A 566-nucleotide genomic window follows, 5' to 3' on the forward strand; every position below is an offset into this window, starting at 1 on the left:
AAGAAGAGTGTTTTAACCACAGATCTTGAGTCAGATGTGAACGTTTTAAACCATCTAAGCTTATTAGACCATACTGTACTGTGAGGGCTTAAGTTTTATTGTGGTAACATACACGGAAGAAATCTACCATCTTAGCCATTTTGCATGGCTCCCGGGTGGGCCTCGGGCGGGTGAGTGGATCTGAGCACACCGAGGCTCAGCGCTTGTCCCAGCTGAACCTCAGCATCTGGAAACAGTGGCTCCCGCGGCCCCTCCCCCCCCCCCTCAGATCCCCGGTTCTGCGGCTGGACTCCCTGGGACGCAGCACACAGCTGCCCTGTGCATCTGGTCTGCCTCTCCCGAGCTGGGCCTGCTCGCTTGCACACACTGCCTCTGGCCTCGGAATCCCCTTCTTGCGGGGGGCTGGAGATCACTCGCCAGGAAGCTTTGCCACCTGTGGGTGGTTTGCTGCCCCCACAGGTGTGCGCATGACTCTTTTTTTGGGGGGGGGTCCAGTCGTGGGGCCTGAACTCTGGGCCTGGGCGCTGTCCCTCAGCTCTTCAGCTCAAGGCTAGCGCTCTACCACT

The sequence above is a fragment of the Dipodomys ordii genome, unplaced genomic scaffold (genome assembly GCF_000151885.1).
Source record: "Dipodomys ordii isolate 6190 unplaced genomic scaffold, Dord_2.0 Scaffold35, whole genome shotgun sequence".
NCBI classification, from domain to species: Eukaryota; Metazoa; Chordata; class Mammalia; order Rodentia; family Heteromyidae; genus Dipodomys; species Dipodomys ordii.